This window comes from Prunus avium, chromosome 3 (genome assembly GCF_965620075.1).
Source record: "Prunus avium chromosome 3, drPruAviu1.hap1.1, whole genome shotgun sequence".
Taxonomy (NCBI): Eukaryota; Viridiplantae; Streptophyta; class Magnoliopsida; order Rosales; family Rosaceae; genus Prunus; species Prunus avium.
The window spans coordinates 8,518,012-8,538,272 of NC_142286.1; the positions used below are offsets into that span (position 1 = coordinate 8,518,012).

The 20,261-nt window shown below is 38.8% G+C and overlaps 2 long non-coding RNA genes across 2 annotated transcripts; one reads left to right on the plus strand and one right to left on the minus strand.

Moving 5' to 3' along the window:
* Positions 1-296: 296 nt before the first annotated feature.
* On the minus strand, positions 297-3,764 carry LOC110751643 (uncharacterized). Its single transcript, XR_002525890.2, has 2 exons — positions 2,704-3,764; positions 297-2,240 (listed from the first exon to the last, which is right to left on the minus strand). It is a non-coding gene; the product is annotated as an uncharacterized LOC110751643 (long non-coding RNA).
* Positions 3,765-3,822: 58 nt separating this feature from the next.
* LOC148295556 (uncharacterized) lies at positions 3,823-4,105 on the plus strand. Its single transcript, XR_015834622.1, has 2 exons — positions 3,823-3,960; positions 3,997-4,105. It is a non-coding gene; the product is annotated as an uncharacterized LOC148295556 (long non-coding RNA).
* Positions 4,106-20,261: the final 16,156 nt, after the last annotated feature.

Below are 20,261 nucleotides of genomic sequence, written 5' to 3' on the forward strand. Positions count from 1 at the left end.
AATTAACACACGAACTGCAACTAAGGGTTCCAAGTTCCAACTTGCATAGATACTAGTTAGGAGAGGAGGGCTTGGTAAGTTGTTATTACTTCCAATGCTGAGCCGCAGCGGATTTGTATACTTCAACCGCAAGTGGATATAGGGTGCAAAGAAAGAAACATATACGAATCCTTTATGGGTAGAAGCTGAAGATATAGACCCAATTGACAAACCGTGTGTAGCTGACATACAAAATTGTTAACCATAGCGAATGGAATCTAGGGTTTGAGCTTAGACAGAGAAAGTAAAAGAGAAAGAGAAAGGAAAGAGCTCTGTATATTTCTGTTATCTCTAATCTGTTACAATGCTTCTTAGCTTAAGCAGAACCTAAGCTCGTCTTTATATAACTACCTACCTTTCTTCTCCTCTAAGAATCTAACTAACATTCACGTGACAGACACGTGACCACTCCAACTCATTCAGTACACCTCAGCAACAATACTGTTAACAGCCCCCCTCAAGCTCAGCTGGGGGAGAGCCAAGGTTGACATTGGAGCAATGTTTAGTGAATATCGGACTGTGAAGCCCTTTGGTCAAGATGTCTGCAACTTGTTCATCGGTGGGAACATATTGAACAAGGAGATCTTTATTCTAAACATGCTCTCGAATGAAGTGAAAGTCTACATCCAAGTGTTTAATGCGAGAATGAAAGACGGGGTTGGCACTGAGGGCTAGAGCAGACAAGTTATCAGTGTGTAGCAGAGGTGCTTCAGGAATTATCATATGCAAATCACACAAGACTTGCCGTATCCAAGAGATTTCAGCAGCACAGTGAGCAAGTGCTCGATATTCTGCTTATGTAGAGCTTCGAGAGACAGAGGCTTGCTTCTTGGAGGACCAAGAGATCGAATTGGAACCAAGAAACACAACATAACCTGTGGTGGATCTGCGTGTATTGGGGTTGCCAGCCCAATCTGCATCATAATATCCAGATAAGACATGGTCCCTGGAGAAAAGGTGACACCAAAAGGCAATGTTCCTTGAAAGTACCTGATGATGCGCTTAACAAGACCAAAGTGAACATCTGTAGGACTGTGCATAAACTGACAGACTGTGTTAACAGCAAAAGCAATGTCGGGTCTCGTGAATGTCAAGTATTGCAAAGCACCTACAAGACTTCGAAAAAGTGTAGGATCGGAAAGAGGGATACCTTCATCCCTTAAGACCTGATGGTGGAGTTTAGAAGGGGTGCTACATGGCCTACATGTATCCATAGACGCCTTTTTTGATGAGATCTTTAGCATACTTGTGCTAATTAACAAAGATCTTACCCCCTGGCTGATAGTGTACCTCAAGACCGAGAAAGTAACGAAGCCTTCCCAAATCTTTAAGTTCAAACACTTCACCAAGTGCTTGAATAACAGAGGCCACTAATGTTGGATTTGAACTTGTGATTATAATGTCGTCGACATACAGTAATAAAATGACAACATTAGAGGCAGTTTTCTTCACAAACAAACTTGAATCAGAATGTGAGATTAAGAACCCTAAGGTAGGTAAATAGCTTGTGAATTTAGCATTCCATGCACGAGGTGCTTGTTTTAGTTCGTAAAGAGATTTCTGAAGCTTGCACACATAATTAGGATTTTGGGAGTTGATAAAACCCTGGGGTTGCTTCATAAATACCTCTTCTTGAAGATCATCGTGAAGGAATGCATTTTTCACGTCCAACTGCCGTAATTCCCACTGAAAGTTGACATCCTAGCTAAGAATGAGACGTACTATTGTATGGTGTACCACAGGACTAAAAGTTTCATCATAATCCAAGCCATATTCTTGGCTGAATCCCTGAGCAACCAATCTGGCTTTATAGCGAGAGATAGTGCCATCTGCATGCCTTTTGATTTTAAAAATCCATTTACAGCCTACAATGTTTGTATCTGGAGGAGGAGGAACAAGAGTCCAAGTACCTTGCTGATCAAGAGCTTGAATTTCTTCGGTCATGGCTTGTTACCAGGCTGGTTGACCAATAGCTTGCCTAAAATGAGAAGGAGTATCTGGTTCTGTAATGGTAGCTAGCTGTGTATGAAAACTAGAGAACTCTGGAAATTGCTTAGGTTGCACAATACCAGATTTGGACCGAGTTTGCATAGAATGAGTGTTCCTAGAGCTTGCAGTGTGTAGCTGCGTAGGAGACTGTGGTTCACAATGCATCTGTGAAGATGAAGTGGTAGGAGGAAGTAGCACCTCTAACTATGCATCTGTGAAAATAAGGAGCATTTGATCATCATGGATGCGAGACATGACAAAAGATGAAGAATTGGAGGATGGACTTGATGTGGCAGACAAAAAGGAATCAGATGAATGACAGGGGTTGTGGCATAGATGACATAACAATAGCAACTGGTGACTTCTGAGCAGAGACAGTTTGTGAAGATGCAGCTGGAGATGAACATGGATGATTCTTAAAGGGAAATATGTCTTCATTATGTATAACATGTCTAGAAATGAGAATCTTCTGAGTTTGCAGATCATAACATAAAACACCTTTATACCCCATAGAGTATCCTAAGAACACACACTGGTGAGAACGTGGTTCAAGTTTGTGAGTATTATATGGGCAAAGTAAAGGATAAACTGCTGATCTAAAGACCTTGAGAGAAAGGAGATCTGGATGAGTACCAAAGAGCTTATAATAAGGAGGGAGCATAGTGAGAACCTTACTTGGCATGCGATTGATCAAAAACGTTGCATGAGTCACAGCATAATACCAAAAGGGAAGAGATAATCCTGCTGCAGTGAGTAAGGCAAGAGTAGTCTCAATGAGATGTCTATTTTTGCGTTCGGCCAGTCCATTTTGCTGTGGGGTGTATGGGCAAGAGAGTTGATGCAGAATGCCTTTAGAGGCTAGAAAATCTTTAAACATGCGACTAATGTATTCACCACCACCATCGGATTGCAAAAACTGAACTTGAGCTTGATAATGCGCCACAATATATGCATGAAAATGTATGAAACACATAGGCAACTTCTGATTAATTAATCAAGGGAAATACCCACATGTAACGCATACAGTCATCGATAATAGTGAGAAAATATCTATAACCACCTAGAGCTGTGACAGCTGAAGGACCCCAAATGTCTGTGTGCAGCTTAGTAAATGGTTTAAGACTAGTGATAGAAGAAGAAGAAAATGGAAGCTTGTGCATCTTTCCTTGTAAACATGAATCACACATCTCAAGAATGGAATGGAATCTACAGACAAGGGAATATGAGAAATCTTTAACATGTGATGAAGAACATCATTGGAAACATGGCCTAGTCTAAGATGCCACAGCTTGGTTTTGACGTGTTGGCCCAATAGTGCAAGGGACCTTGAACCTGCTGGTGAAGCAATAGGCAACTTGGTTTGGACTTTATTGTTGACTGCATCTTTATTAGCTAGAACAGGTACTAAAGAAGCTGATTGTGACTTGTGAAACTGGGAAAGTGGAGGATGAAGCTGTTGAGGATGAATATGTGGAATAGGATATAGCCCTTTGTCACTCTAACCTATGTACAGAATCTTGTTGGTTTGCTTGTCCTGCACATAGATGTGATACTCATCAAATACAACAATGCAGTTGTTATCCTTACAGAGTTGATACACAGAAAGAAGATTGGTTGCAAGTTGAGGAACATGATAAACTTGTTTTAAGTGTAAAGTGCCAAGTAAATCTGATAAAGTGGAATATCCAATATGATCTATTTGCAGACCTTCCCCATTGCCTATAGTGATCTTATCCTCAGAAGAATAAGGAGCAGAAGCTTGCAATCGATGAACATTGGGTGTCATGTGATGAGACGCTCCACTTTCAGCTATCTAGAGATCATTTGGAGTAAAAGGAGAGGAAAGATTGGTAGTCATAGCCTGAAGAGATTGTGGAGGAGGAGAGCCTTGATAAGCAAAATTGGCTCTGTGATAGCAGTTCAAAGCTATATGTCCTTTCTTCCCGCAGATTTGGCACTCAAGAATAGGTGGGGAAGAGGTATCTGGAACCCTGTAGTAACAGTTTGGTGCAATGTGTCCTCTCTTATTGCATATTTGACACTCAGGAATAGCTTAGGATTTGGGGGCAGAAGAGAACCGGGGTGAAAAACCACCTATGTGGTTGCTGTGGTTATAGAACCAACCAGTGTTGGAGCCTCTACCACGAGGAACAAAGTGATTGGAAGAGCCTAAGTGATTAGTCTGATAAGAGGCAGAAGATGAGTCTAATGGCTGATAACATCCATGCGAAGAATTGTCTGAGGACTTTACTCCAGTAAATCCCATAGGAAAAGAAGACTGAGAGTGAGCAGTGATAGTACCAACTGTAGAGGAAGTACCCTGAGACTGAGAGGCATCTTGAGAATGAGAGGATGATTCATGTTCAAATGGACTGACGCTCATCATACCAGTCATAGAGTGATTCAGTGCTAACGTTCTGGATTCAATGTTTTTCTCAACAGACAGTAATTGAGCTCTGAACTCCTTGAGAGCAATAGGTGTTTCTCGGGCAATTAGCACGGTTTTGATCATATCAAACTCCTGTGGTAAACCATTCAAGGCTGCAATAATGATGTCGTCATCAGAGAGTTTAAAACCTGCTGCAGATAATTGGTCTCGAATGTGTTTGAGACGAAGTAAAAACTTCTCTATATAATCACCACCCTTGTGGATAGTGTGCAACTTAGTTTTGAGTTGATTAACTCGAGCCCTTGAGACAGAAGCATATCAATGTTTGAGGCTTAACCATGCATCCCTGGTAGACTTGCATCCAATGACATACTCTATTGCCTCACCAGACATAGTTGCAATAAGCAAACTAAACAAAGATTTATCAGTTTGAATCCAGTGACGATAATCCTCAGTTAATTCAGTAGTCACTCCTTCAGACTCAGTAATGACATATTTTAGGGGACACACAAAAATGTGCCATCAAAATGACCGTATAGGTCGTATCCTTGAAGAACAGACTCCAATTGATAATTCCACTTCACAAAATTATCATCATTCAACTTAATAGTCAAAACACCTAGTAAGGTCTCAATTTTCGGAACAGTAATAGTCATGGCAGAGTAGCTTCAATACGCAGAGAGAGGAGCTTAGTGCTTTAACGAATTCAAGAAAATAGAAAAATAGCTTCGTGCTTCGTGCTTCAAGGAAATAGATCAAGTGCTTCGTGCTTCAAGGACGCAGAGAAATCAGCTTCGTGCTTCAAGAAAAGTACAGAATATGCTTCGTGCTTCTAATGAAATTGCATCATGCGTAAACAACAATTGAATACATAATCAACATACTAGAGAGAAATCCATCATCGTGTCAAGAAGAACAGTGCACAAAGGAAGTTAGCGAAGAACACTTGCATAATCGCCAGAAATAGAATCAGACTGGAAAGAAGCGTGTGCATCCAACGAACTGCCATTCATGTAATTGCGAGCCGGAATCTCAGAAATTGATTGTGATATAGTGGAGCGAAAGCGAAAAGGATCAGGAATCAAAGAACCTGGCTCTAATACCATGTTAACCATAGAGAATGGAATCTAGGGTTTGAGCTTAGACAGAGAAAGTAAAAGAGAAAGAGAAAAGAAAGAGCTCTGTATATTTCTGTTATCTCTAATATGTTACAATGCTTCTTAGCTTAAGCATAACCTAAGCTCGTCTTTATATAACTAACTAACTTTCTTCTCCTCTAAGAATCTAACTAACATTCAAGTGATAGACACGTGACCACTCCAACTCATTCAGTACACCTCAGCAACAATACTGTTAACAAAAACAAGGTTAGCCGTATCTCCAGAATAAATGGAAAATTAGCCACAAGAAACCCAATCACGATAGTAGCTGACAAAAACGCCGCTGTGTTGTAGCAAAGAAAGCCTATGAATAAATTTCCGTGAGAAGCTAAAACTGCTTGACCCGCCCGGATGATTGTTCGGCGGAGTACTGTCAGCTTCTTGCCACATCCCACCGGGAGGGGTCACTCCTGCCACGAGGTCGCAGCGAGAATCACGGTAGCCACCACCAAGAAAGCGCTCCTCACGTTTTCTGTTGAGTCCCCTTTCTTGTACCAAAAGTCATCCAGCCATTCCAACCACGTATAAGAGCCATCATTTGCAGATGCTTGCGCAGCCGCATCCATTCTCTAGGCTAATTAATCTCGTTAATTTAACCCCAAACTAATAAATAACAAGATGCAAAGACTACATACATACAAGAATAAAAAAAGAATATTAAAATAATTTGACACGTGTCAAAATCACATTGGTTGTAAAGAGGAAATCCTCCTCAATCTTGAGGAGCCATTACTACAAAAAAACGAAATAGACAACGTGGATTCACTGTCATTGTGATGCTTTGAAACCGTCATTAAATCAACCAACATTTTTTCACCCTCGTTGTTTATCTGTAAAGACGACGGTTGTTGCATTCCTAAAAGGACACAAATTAATGTGCAAACAACCAATTAAAAATACCCGCAAGTGCACGAATCTATAGAAGTATAGATTATGTAAGTACGGGGTCGATCCCACGAAGAACTTGTCGGCTTCCTATAAGTTCTAATTTGAGTACGTAAAGAACACTTAATTGACACACCACAAATGCACAAATGCAAAATGGAAACTAAAAATAAGTAAGGAAGTGTAAAAGAAATGAAACAACACAAGAAAACTAAAGAAAAACACAAACAGCACTTTCTATCGCCCTTTTATCACCTATTTATCACCTGTGAACAGTGCTGTGAATAGTATCGTGAACAGTGAAAAATGAACAGTGATGACCGGTCGCATGAACAGTGACGACGGTCGTTTTTGGCAGAGTCGAAACTCAAATTTGGACGTGATGAGCGACCGGTCGTTAGGTGAAAGCGACCGGTCGTTTTGCACAGAGTCGAAATTCTCTGCTTTTCAGTTTCGACCTCTGTCCAGTGTTTTGCCTATAATTTTCCAACCGTTTGTCCAAAATTCACGTTCTTTATACGGTTGGATTCAGCACAGAAAATGAAAGAACACAGCGCGGACCAAAAGTCCAAAACAATTACAGAAACAAATAAAATTCAGTAACAAAGACACATAACGTGTCGAACACACAACTCACACACACATTGGGGGGGGGGGGGGTTTGGTTTGGTTCAAGTGACCTATTTCTATTGCATGAAAGTAAATGAACTTTGAATTTAAATGAGAATAGCAGGGATGAAGTATCAAAGAGTGGAATTAAAATGTAACAAACACTAGGGTTTCGGAATCCACCCTAAACAATTCTACCAATGTTCATGGATACTCAAGTGATGAACTCTAAACGTGTTGTTGAAGATGTTCGCAATCAAGACCAGTACGAGTGGCTCAAGACGCATTGATTCTCTCTAATGTACGTAAAGTGCAGTACGAGTGCTACAATACTTGTGCCTTCCCTATAATCGAATCTAGGTGTGCTTAGTACTTTGATTCAATTACAAGAAAAACCCATTAAGTTCAAAGAGAATATGAACATCACAAGAACCCTAATAGCATGGTGTTTACATTAGGTATTCAAGAAACCAATTCACATGGATGATTCTTACTTCATCCATTTATTGCTTAGGATAACATGAAGATACACATAATCCCAACAATCTCAAGAAGCATGCTTTCAAAGGTGATCAATCAAAGAAGAACATACATCAAGGATAGATTAATTTGGTGAATTGGAATTCATCAACAATATCTAGAAATTCATACACTCAAGCATCAAAACAATAAGGTAATCATGTTTAGGGCTTCAACCTAAGCCCTAGCTATGGAGTTTAGTTCCTCATACTTATTTCAAATACAAACTCAAAACAAAACTAGAAAGAAGTTACAGATTTTGTGAACATGGGAGCTCAAGGTCTTCAATGGTGGAAATCTCTTCCACTTCTTGCTTTGTTGCCCTTGTCTTCCTCCTTGAGCTCCCTAGCTCCAAGCTTCATCTCCAGCTCCAAAATCTCTGCAAATTGTGGAATGATGGAATGACTTTCTTTCCCACGTTCAAGAGCCTCTCCAATATCAGATTGCACTCCTTTTGCTTCCCTCTCTCCTCCTTTCCAGCTTTTACTTTTAATATTCTAATGCAAAGTCTTCACCCATTGTCTTCTTGTCCCCTTGCAAATGATGAAGCCTTGTCCTCACAAAGATGCCAAAAGCTTCAGAAAATATCTCATCTACTAAGGTAAATTCTTGTTACCAAGTGTTATGGTAACAAGAATAATCAAGATGACACAATGGAGGTAAAAGCTGGCCAATTCCGGATTTCCAGAGCTGTGGTAACATGCTGGATTGGTTGGATAGGCAATACTTGTCCAATGGAGCTCAAATTTGGATATGTTGTAGTTAACATCCATTGGAACAAGTCTCATGAAGATCATGACCTCATCCGAGCACCAGAGCATGTTGATCCCAGGCCAAGAAGTTGACCTACGAAAATGAACAAAAACAAAGTTTATAATCAATAATGCACTTTTAGCTCATTTTCATTCCAACCAAGGTAAAATCTAAGAAAACACAAAAAGGAAGTAAAAAGCTATAAAATGTCAAGAACTAACTCAAAATAGTGGGTGAATAACATGAAAAATCATGTGTAAAAATGAACCGAACAAACTTCCCAAACTTATGTTTTGCTAGTCCTCGAGCAAAACAGAAACTAAAACAAGACTCGAAACAAACTTTCCGAACACTTTCCAAAGAGAGAGCGACTCATGCAAACGACTCAAAAGTTTTCACAAGAAAAACTCAGTTTAGACATTAGTCACAAGGCGGCAAAGTTCAGAACACAACATGCTCAAGTGTAGTAGTGTGATGGCCAAATGAAACTCATTCTCCAATTTCAGTTTTCACACAACTTCAAAAATCATACCAAGCACAAATGTAACTTCAAATCTCACCAAAGTTGTCCTCTCACAAATGAATCACTCGGAAGAGGGTTACAATGCATCACTCAATAGTAAATATGAGAATAGAGTTAAACCATAAGGGACTTAACTCAAAATTAGCAAGACGAAAAACATGCATGAATATGATCTCAAGAAGGATGCTAAACACTTAAAAGCTGAAAAATGTGTGCAAATCAACCACATGACATTTAGGATCAATTTAGGTCTTTATTATAGGTTGTAATGGGGCTAAGGGTGTAAGGTGAGTAAGAAATGAAGGATATGGATACAACAAAGTCCAAGGAACTCACAATGTAAGAGCATATAATCGTTGACTAAAAGACTTTGAAACATCACGCTTGAGATTTTCACTCATTTTTTGGTGATCAAATAGACCACAAAGCCTTATACCTCCACTAATTACGATTCACACTCCTTCCTTCCATTTGAACAACCAAGAAACATGGAATTGAATTTGAAACCATTGCCACTTAACCACGACTTTTCTCTTTTCTTTCACCCTTTTAGTGAAGTACTCTCTTTTTTTTTCTTTTTTTTTTTGAAAGTAATAACCCTTCCCAAACTTAGCATGAAAAACACATCTAAATTAAAGCTCACGAGTTCCTTAGAAAGGTAAATTCTTGTTTTTCAGGCTAAGGCTAGAAGTAATAACTGGTTACTTGAAAGAAAAGGCATACATATAGGCTCAAGGTGGTTAACAATGGAAAATCATGCTTAAGCATGCATAGGGTTAGCTTGAAAGGCACAAACGGTCCAAAGAGGGCCTTAATATCATTTCTCAAATGTCATGTAATCAAATTGCACAAGAATGAGTAACTTTTAAGTGCTCAACCAAATCAATGAATAATGAGATCAAACAACAACTCAGATAACAAGAAAAGTAAGAATATGTGTATAACACTCATGAATTGAAGTACAAGGCTCAAAGCTCACATTATATGGTTATACAAGTCTAATTCATGCTTGATACAATTCTTTGGATCATGCAAGTCCCTCAACTAGAGAATTATGAAACAAATGGCAAGTGCGTAGAGGGTTTCAAACATATCATGCTAGAACGATGCCATTTAGTGAATAACAAATTTTTTTTTTAAAGCATTTTCAATCAAGTCATTTAAACATTCATCACAATCTCATCATATATGTCCGGAAAGTGACTTAAGAACAAAAAAGACTCAAAACAGAAAAGAAAACAAAATAAAAGAAAGTAAGAATTTAAGTGAAACGAAAAAGACTTGCTATCCCTTCCCAAACTTAGAAACAAACATTGTCCTCAATGTTAAAGAATTCAGGCATCAACAACGTTATAACAAGAATTAAAGGGAATAAAGCAAGTAAATACAAGAACAAACACGAAAAACAACTACAACACGGTTGCAAAAACAAAAACAAAAACGAAACCAAACAGAAACAAATAAAACAGTAAGCCCTAACAACAGTCTTACACATGCAGAAATCCAACTCAATGAAACGCACAAACCAAATGAAAGCCCAACCCAAACGAAAGCCCAAAAGCGAAGAAAGTAAATAAAACAAAGAAACCAAGTCAGAAGCACAAAGAGCGAGGACTCAGTAAAATAGAAAAAGTGGGCCCTGAAGTCTCGGCACCTGTGAGTCACGGGATACAAAGTGAGAGACGTGTCTCGGGCAGAGGTCCCTCTCACATTCCCAAGCCAGAATTATTGGCTTCGTAGGAAGGCGAGACGACTTTTGTTTCTCAAAAATGCTGAAAGGCGGAACTGTAATTAAAGGGGTTGGGGACCAGGTGAGGTGACCTAAGGGGATAGGCCGTAAGGGCTACGCAAAATGCAGAAGCGCAGTGGCTAGGGTTACGTAAAAACTAACTCTATAAAAGAAGAAGAGAAAGAGTTGGGGAAGAACACACAAACTCAGAAACACACAAAAGAGAAAAGAAAGACAAAAGAAAGTAAGAGTTGAAATGGCGTCTTCCTACCCATTCTCGTTGGATCTCAACCTAGCTCCACCGACTCAGACTCGGGGCCAAGCAGTGGCACCAGTGTGGATGCCCTACTTTGCCTCTGCACGGGGGCACGTGACAGTGAATGACTCGATACTGCTGGACAACGATGTTGCCCTTGGAGTTGCTAGAAATCTAGTAACTCCCAAGGATATACGGGTGCTGGGATCAAGGGATGACAACCGGGTCGTGAGCGATGCTCTGGCACTAAGCGTGCAAAGCACCGCAACAGTCGCAAGTGTGGGTCATCGCCTACTTGCGAAGTCCCATGAGGTAGAGGTGCTGAGAGGTCAGTTGGCGGCGTAGCGAAGTATGGTGGAAGAATGCCAGAGTATTATTAAAAGCTTAAAAAGGGAAAGGGCAAGGATAGTGGAGGTGAATCGACACCAGCTGGAGGCGTTGCGGGAAGAGAACCAAAATCTCTCAAAGATGGTAAGTGTTTACGCCCATGACATGAGAAAGCAGCTGGAGAACCTGGACCAACCGGGTAAACGCAAGAAAACAGATCGCGAAAGTAGGTACGCTCAAGCTAAGAGTGCGATCTTTGGGAACTCGAGTGATGAGCCCCAAGAGGCTGTGCGTGAAGCCCCGGAAGAGGATAGCCATAGGGCTAAACTCAAAGGTCCAATGGCCGAGACACCGAGCACTGTGAAAGAATAATTGCTAATGTATTATTAGTGTGCCTGTTTGTCTTTGCCCTTTCCGTGTATTTTATTTTTTTATTTTTTTATTTTTAAATTTTAAATTTCTCGTTTTCGGAAATAAAAAGAAAAGAAAGTTGCAAAAGACAAAGAAGAAAAACAAAACGCACTTCCCCAAACCGGAATAAAAGGAATGCGACAAACGAAAAAAGACACAAATCACACTTCCCCAACTGAAATAAAACAAAAACGACAAACTGAAAAGAAATCAAAACATAATGCACCAGAAAACAGGGAGGAAAAGAAAGCAAAGCGAAAGTAGAAATGCTTCCCCTTTCAACTGGACGCAACCGCAAATTGCGCAGGAAATGCAAAGTGGTGTCGGCTCCCTTATGCTCTTTCAAGAATATTGATTAGGGCTGAGACAAAAAAAAATAGGGAGAAGTAAATTGATTGTTAAGAAAATGAATGCAACTACAATTCCAAAGTTTAAGTATCATAATTCTATAAATACAAGCACAAGTTGGAGCCCAATTCAAACAACAGTAACAATAGCTCACATGTTAAGGATCCTTAAGCAGTCAAAATCTACGCAACCAAACTATGTAGCCGCAACAATTTATAATCATGGAAGACAGAGGTAAATATGATGGCAGAGAATGAGAGAAGACAAACAAGCCATATTTGCAGAGTGCTTGCCTTACTTGCCTTACAATGGATGATTGCTGGAAAAGAGCTATAGATGCAAATCAACTGGAAAATAAATATGGTCAAGGATATATAAAATGAAATCATAGTAAAATGAATATAAGAGAAATATTGGAAAATTTCAAGAGATATGAAATCGTACTAGTGGGGGTTATGTACTAAATGAGTCTGTGTTCCTCATCACAATCGAGCTACCAATTTGAGAAAGGCAATAATTTGAATGTTGGTTATGTATGTGTCATCAATCAACACAAAGACACATACATCACCAACATTCAAATTATTACCTCGCACGAGAGCCAAGGCTTGAAGTGACGACGACAGCCAAGGGCCTGAAGTGACGACGGTAGCCAAGGGCCTGAAGTGGCCTAAGAGATCGATTTTGACGAGGCTTTCTAGATCGTGACCACGAAATTGGAGAGCTAACCGGACCAAGTCGCTAAGGTTGATGAGCAAGTTGAGCGCATCTAACCAGCTTTGATTCTCATATCCAAAACCTCCCCTTCCATCTTGTGGATTTGCAAAGACCTCAATCTCTCAACTCCTTTGTTGATATCGATTTTCTGATGATTTTGTAGGGAGAGGAGTGCTCAAGATATGTGAGAGGGTGTGTTTCAGAGAGTTTCATGAGGGTGTTAGAGTTGAGGAGGGTTTCATGTGGGGAAAGATAAGGTTTTCAGAGACACGGGGGAAATCTGAAAATTTTAGGTCAAGCACGAATTCACTTAAGCGGCATTTTTTTGTTTAGCGTGTTTTAAGAGAGGACACTTGTTCGTGAAAATCGTCGTCTTTTAAAAATCAACCCAATGCTAGTAGTGTATAAGATGAGATATCATGAGGGTTTTGGAAAAACCGTCATCTTTAAAAACACAACGACGGTTTTAAGATGCACCGTTGTATATTTCGTGTCGTGTTTAACTATTTTGTAGTAGTGAGCCAAGATTTTTCCCATTATTATAATAGGTTAAACAACTATAGTATTATAAATGATCTCAAACTCACACTTTGACACACGCAAAATATATATTTTCAAGTTCCACGTAAAATTGAAATTAGTCACCAAACAACTATTGTTCAGTTTTCAGTTTTCAGTTTTTTTAAAAAAAAATTGAAACTAGTTACTAAACAAGTTTTCCCTTTTAAAAAAATCAATACTGAAAATTGAAAATTGAAAACTAAACTGTTATCCAACAGGCCTTCGCCAATTGGATAGGATCCCTTCGGAACACCCAAATTTTTGTTAATGTTCTGCTATTCAAGTTGAGTTTGTGGATTGGTCAGTTAGAGAAAAATGAAGGAATAGAGAATAGCTTATTGAAAAAATGCTCTGCTTACTCACAAAGTATGTGTGTAAGAATTTGTATATTCTCTATCTGTAAGAATGAGCTCACACGACATGTACTACATGACTATTAGCTCTTAGCTGGATTCACACAAGCTACAATGAATCTCAGCCATCCATCTAGCTCAATTCTAGGATTACTACTAGTGGCTATTTTCAGCCTTATACAATTGAAGCCTTACACTTGTCATTCTCTAGGACTAAGTGAATACACAATTAACACTCTAGGCTTATATGAAATCAAACTCATTACTTACAATTCTACACTCCCCTTTAAGTTTTGAGCTGATTTCACACCAAGCTTGTCCTTGAGATAGCAGAATCGATCTTTAGCCAATGACTTTGTGAAGATATCTGCCAACTGCTCATTTGTAGGACAATAAATCAAATTAAAAATTCCTTCTTGCAAGGCATCCTTGATGAAGTGATATCTTCGATCAATGTGCTTAGTTTTCTGGTGGAACACAGGGTTCTTTGTGATGGCAATTGCAGCTGTATTGTCACAATGTAACGGTGTAGCTTCAGCTCGAAATTCACCAAAGTCTTCCAATACAAATATGAGCCAAATTGCCTGTGCATTTGCTTCTGATGCACTGATGTATTCTGCATCTGCAATAGAAAGAGCAACACAGTTTTGTTTGACTAATGCCCAAGCAAAAACACCACTGCCAAAAGAGAAAGCATATCCTGAAGTGCTTTTACTGTCATCCACTGAACCACCCCAGTCACTGTCACAGTAGCCAATTAACATTGCATTCCTTCCTTTCAGATACTCCAACCCATAATCAAGTGTCCCTTGAACATACCTGAGGACTCTTTTGACAGTTCCATAATACTTATTAGTAGGACAATGTATAAATCTAGCAAGTAGACTAGATGCATACATTATATCAAGTCTTGTAGCTGTGAGGTATAGCAAACTTCCCACAATCTTCCTATATTGCTCTTCATTTGTTGGACCACTTCCATCATCTTTGCTCAACTTCTCAGTTGTAACCAGAGGTATAGAAACAGGTTTACATTCACTTAGGCCAAATTTACTCAACAGAGATGCTACATATTTTCTTTGATGAAGAAAAATGCTAGTGTGAGTTTGAATGACTCCCATTCCTAGAAAGTGATGCAAGAGCCCCGAGTCTGTCATTTCATATTTCACCATCATATCTTGCTTGAACTCCTCTAACATTGACTGACAATTCCCTGTATAAACAATATCATCTACATAGATGGACACTATCAGAATTTCTGCTTCTCCTCTAGTTTAGGTATAGAGAGTGGCCTCACTTTGACTTTTGGAAAATCCACACTGAGTAAAGTAGGTGTCAATTTCACCATACCAAGCTCTTGTTGCCTGTTTTAGGCCATAAAGAGCTTTATGAAGCTTGTAAACCTTGTCTTCACTCCCCTTGACCACAAAATCATCAGGTTGATCTACATAAACCTCCTCTTTCAAAACACCATTTAGAAAGGCAGATTTAACATCTAACTGATACAATTTCCAATTTTTATGTGCTGCCAATGCAACTAGGGTACGAATTGTATTAAGTCTAGCCACTGGTGCAAAGGTCTCATTGTAGTCAACACCTAGTTTCTAAGCATAACCTTTGGCAACCAGCCTTGCCTTGTTCTTCTGTACTGAACCATCAAGGTTTAGCTTGATTTTGAACACCCACTTAACTCCAATTATAGGCTTATTAGCTGGTCTGTCTACCAGCTCCCATGTTTCATTTTTCTCAATCATTGACAGTTCATCCTTCATTACTTTCATCCAAGATTCATCTTTAGTAGCTTCATCAAAATTTTCTGGTTCCATAATGCAAAGATTGCATTGAGCTAGAACATCATCCAGATTTCCCCATTTTAATGGAGTGTGATCAAAAGCTTAAGTATCTCTCATGCTGCTGCTTATATCACTTGTCCTTGGTGACTGGAAGTGATCATAACTTCCAGAGGTGTCATTGGTGATGAATCATTAGACAGATCAAATTGTTCTTCATGATTGGTCACAGTTACTTGTTTCTCATACATTTGTTTCCAATTGTTGTTAATATTATGTTAACTCGCAATTGTACGGGGCAATTAGTAGTATAGCAAGACAAGTACGAGGTCGTACCCACGAAGACTGAGAAGTTAAAACTAGTTATGTACTTAGATTACCAAATTCAAGAAAGTAGGAGGTTATGTCTAAAACAGAATTTAAAACAAGAGTGGTTGTGATTGTTGAACAAAAGAAGCAAAATGAAATTGCAAACAAAAACAAGTAAACAAATGTAACAAAGAGTGGTTTTAAGAGTTGGAAAACAGATTTTGAGACTAGGGCATTCGAATCACCATAACAATTCAATTCTGGGTTATAAAGATTCAAGTAACAAGTCTAATTCAGATTCAAAGATTGATTCTAGCTAAAGTATGATTAGGCCATGGTGTTTGGTCCTAACCTTGTGTTCCTAATTCCCTAATTTGATCATTTGTTGTCTAACCTAAAATTAAGCATTAGGAACCCATTAAGCATAGAAGAACATTTTAAACAACCAAGTATGTATCTAATCCCTGTTGTCGAATGTCCATACATACTCTTCCTATTCATAGTTCAATTCGAATTAAAGCATGGTGTATACTCTTAATTCAAACCAAGATAGTTAACAAACAAGTTCTAATGGTGATCAATCATTCAAACAAGCATGTTAACTTATAAGCATAATGAATAAGAACATGAATCATGAATCAAACTTGAAACTCCAAACTTATAAACCCAGAATATTCATGTTAGGTTACATCGAAGCCCTAGTTATGGATTTAGCTACTCATAATGGAAAAGAGACTTGAACAGAAATGAGAAAACATAATGAATACAATAAGAGTAGAAAAACCCTTTTTCTGAAGTTCTTGTGGTGTCCAAGGCTTCTCCAAGTGCTTCTCCACTTCTAATGCTTCTCCAAGAGCTTCCCCACTTCTAGAAAGATGTATGAAGGATATGGAGGTGATTTGGGATGAGTTTGAGTGAGTGGTGATGGCTAAGGAAGATGAAATTCGTAGGGAAATGGAAGAGAGGTTTGCTGGAGTTGTTTTGGTGATTGTTGGAGTGTTTGGGATTTTGAGAGTGTTTGAGGATGGTTGGAGTGAATTGTGGGGGTTGTGAATCTCAGGATTTGTTGTGTCTTGAATGTGGAATGGATGTGGTATTTATAGGGAGAGGGGAGTGACAAATCTGAATTCAATATGGCTAATGCATACAACACTTGCATTATAAAAGATGAATTGGTTGATGCACTTCACTAATGCATACAACACTTGCATTATAAAATCTGAATTGGTTGATGCACTTCACCAATAGATCCCACCAGCAGCCCTAGCTCATCTTCATGTCACCATGACCAAGCTTCCAACCAGAAATGATAGCTCATACCTAGCTCACCATGACCAAGCATCCAACCAGCACATGCTGAGGTCAGCATAACCAGCAACTTCAAGGGCTTACAACTTGGGCTTCTCTTAATCAAATTAGGACTTTAAGCACTCGAAATTGAAGTTCAGAATGTCTTCTTTCCAGACATATGTCATTTGGGCCAATCCAAGGTCGGAGGAGGAAGTTAAGGCCAAAACAAATTGCTAACTCATTTTGCGCGCTGATAAAATCCATCCTGAGCATGGCTCTGTGTTTGCTAGGTAACAGACTCCATATTTATCCAATGGGGTTGAATTTTGGATATGTTATAGTACACACCCATTGGAACAACTTTCATGAAGAATGCTGCCTCATCCGAGCTATGTAGGTTGCTGAAACAAAGCTTGCAATATGACCTACGGAACTGGACTGGCAGGGGGCTGTAGCCAAAATGAGTTTGTCTTTTAAGCTCTTCTTCCATTCATCCAAATTAGGCCTTAACATGCTTGAATTGCATGAATTATGCTCTCTTGCTCTATTGGCCTACAAAACACACAAAGGGAGAGAAATAACTTAGAATTATAGGAACTAAGCAAAAGAAGTAAGTAAATTGGGCATGTATATGTATGAAATTATGAGCTTAACACACCCCCAAACTTAGATTTTGCTAGTCCTCGAGCAAAACAAAAGAGAAACAAAGATAAAAACAAAACAAGAAGTTAACTAGACCACTTTCGTAGGTAACTCGATTGCATTGAGCGTATGCAACAAGCCTTTAAACCTCTAGGCATCCCTAGTAGGAGGAGTTGTGTCTCCTGAGGGTTTAACAGATACGATACCCACAAACGTTTTTCTAACTCTACAAAACAAAATGGTTAGAAAAACAACTTTGAAATCAACTAATGAAAATGAAAGAAAGTTTTAGTCATACCTCCAACACCATAGAGTTGCCAAGATAGGTCATCAATCAGTGTGTACAAGTGGAAGCTATAGCTCAAAGGCACACAGTTTCAAAGCAAGCACACTCAAACCTTGAATAGAGAACATGCTTCGACTCTAATTCTCACAGATAACACTCAATCACTCAGAACCTATGTTTTAATTCTCTCAAGAAAGCATAAGTGAGTGTATGAAATAGAAGCACAAATTTGGTTAGATCTCATGAAAGGAATTAAATACTAAGAATAGAGATACACACATACTTACCAGCACCCATGAATACATCCTCAAAGATCAGCTAGGTCTTTCACAATGTTGTAATGAAAGGCTAAGGTTTAGGGGAAATGGAAGAATTGGAAGGAAAAACAAATAACTTAAGAACATACCAAGGTTGCATGCTTCATTAATCTGCAAGGCATCATTGATTTAGATTGGCATGGCAGCAAACTTCATGGTATCTCCTGGCATAGACTTTATTTTTCACACTTAGATCAAATCGAAACACTTTCATCTTCGTTGATTTGATCTGCATCTTCATTAACTTCATTGCACAGATTCACATCATCTTTATTTAGGTACATGGCTGCAACTTCCTTGCTTCAAACTTTATCTTGGCACACCTTGGTATATTTCTAAGCTATAGGGTATGGCTACAATAGGTCAAGTATCTCAGATTGAGATACAAAGGTAGGGAAATGATGAGGGTGATAGAAGAAAAGGCTTTAAGTGTTTGGCTTCAAGAGGGTTGATGGAACACACATATAGGTAGGGTGAAAAGAAAGCACATAGAATGGTTATGCACACATAGCCTAGCATCACTTCAATGAGTTCATTCATGAATGAGAGCAAGCACATGATATCTGCAAAAGAGAATCATCCTTAGTATTCAATCAAAATGGAATAATGAGATCAATTAGAGTGAATTGAAGAAAATAAGTATGGATGAGAAATAGAACACTTTAAACCCTCTCAAGAAAGCAATTAGGCTCGATATAGCTCACTAGGGTAGTCTCCACTATTTTCCTTCAAGAATTTGAGCGTGGTACTTTAGCCACCAGAATTCTAAGAGCAAAAGCTTTGTGAAGTGCAAAATTCTGATATGAAAACCTCAAATAGCAGCTCCATAGCATTGATTGTATGACATTCTTTAAAAAAAATAAAAATAAAAAATAAAAAAAATAAAAAAAATAAAAAAAAAATTGTGACAAGAGAACGAAAATTGAAAACACAAATGGATAAGAAAATTGAAATTGAAAACCTTCCCCCCAGACCTGAATTGAACATTGTCCTCAATGTGAAAGCATACAAAAGATGATTGAGAACAAACAAATGATAAAGGGAAAAGTTTAGAAGAAGGTTTAGGAAAAATAAAAAATAAAAAAAAATGAATATATAAGCAACTCATGGATGACCAGTTAAGGGCCTCAGAAAACACAGCCAGGGGATCCGGGAAGGTTGGAGGGGTCACAATGGTCCCGCTTAAAACCCAAACTTCTTAGACACCGAAGGTGTCGCCTAAAGAACTCCTAGACACTGTATTGACGGAAGTGCTCACTGGAGTTACCATAAGTTAGCTCATATGAAAAATCTTTTTAAATTTTTAAATTTTTTTATTTTTTTTAAATTTTTATAAATAAAAAAAAAAACAGAAATTTAAAATAATAACAAGTAAAGAGAAAGGATTGAAATGCTCCCCCTTGATGCGATTAGGTCGATTGCTACCAAGCACCTTCTTCTTGAACACATGGGTTGCCTCCCAAGAAGCGCCTTAGTTACTGTCTTGGCAAGACATTGTGCAATCAGCTAAGTTGATGGTACGAAGGGAAGTTGATCTACCACATGGCCAGTTTGGATGCCAGCTGAAACTCCCTCATAGAATGGCTTTAAACGTTGTCCATTTACTTTGAAAGTCGAGCCATCTTTAGGGTTTTGAATCTCCACAGCTCCATAGGGAGAAACATTGACCACGGTGAATGGGCCTTGCCATCTAGACTTCAATTTTCCTGGAAAGAGACGCAAACGTGAGTTAAACAAAAGAACTGACATACCTTTGGAGAACTCTTTCCGTTGAATGTTTCTGTCATGGTAACTCTTGGTTCGTTCTTTGTAAAGCTTTGCATTCTCATAAGACTCATGTCTAATTTCTTCCAATTCATTCAGCTGAAACTTTCTTGCATGGCCTGCCTTGTCTAGATCAAAATTTAACTTCTTGATGGCCCAAAAAGCATTGTGTTCAAGCTCCATTGGCAGGTGACAAGCTTTCCCAAACACAAGACGATAAGGGCTCATTCCAATGGGAGTCTTATATGCTGTCCTATAAGCCCATAATGCATCATTGAGCTTGGCTGCCCAATCT